This window comes from Schistocerca gregaria, chromosome 10 (assembly GCF_023897955.1).
Source record: "Schistocerca gregaria isolate iqSchGreg1 chromosome 10, iqSchGreg1.2, whole genome shotgun sequence".
NCBI classification, from domain to species: domain Eukaryota; kingdom Metazoa; phylum Arthropoda; class Insecta; order Orthoptera; family Acrididae; genus Schistocerca; species Schistocerca gregaria.
The window spans coordinates 82,434,608-82,435,437 of NC_064929.1; positions in this window are offsets into that span (position 1 = coordinate 82,434,608).

The window sequence follows — 830 nt, forward strand, 5'->3', positions numbered from 1 at the left end:
GAGGGTTGAGGTCAGGAGAGCGTGGAGGCCATGGAATTGGTCCGCCTCTGCCAATCCATCGGTTACTGAATCTGTTGTTGAGAAGCGTACGAACACTTCGACTGAAATGTGCAGGAGCTCCATCGTGCATGAACCACATGTTGAATCGTACTTGTAAAGGCACATGTTCTAGCAGCACAGGTAGAGTATCCCGTATGAAATCGTGATAACCTGCTCCACTGAGCGTAGGTGGAAGAACAGGGGGCCCAATCAAGACATCACCAACAATGCCCGCCCAAACGTTCACAGAAAATCTGTGTTGATGACGTGATTGCACAATTGCGTGCGTATTCTCGTCAGCCCACACATGTTGATTGTGAAAATTTACAATTTGATCACGTTGGAATGAATCCTGATCCGTAAAGAGAACATTTGCACTGAAATGAGGATTGACACATTGTCGGATGAACCATTCGCAGAAGTGTACCCGTGGAGGCCAATCAGCTGCTGATAGTGCCTGCACACGCTATACACGGTACGGAAACAACTGGTTCTCCCGTAGCACTCTCCGTATAGTGACGCGGTCAACGTTACCTTGTACAGCAGCAACTTCTCTGAGGCTGACTTTAGGGTTATCGTCAACTGCACGAAGAATTGCGTCGTCCATTGCAGGTGTCCTCGTCGTTCTAGGTCTTCCCCAGTCGCGAGTCATAGGCTGGAATGTTCCGTGCTCCCTAAGGCGCCGATCAATTGCTTCGAACGTCTTCCTGTCGGGACACCTTCGTCCAGGAAATCTGTCTCGATACAAACGTACCGCGCCACGGCTATTGCCCCGTGCTAATCCATACATC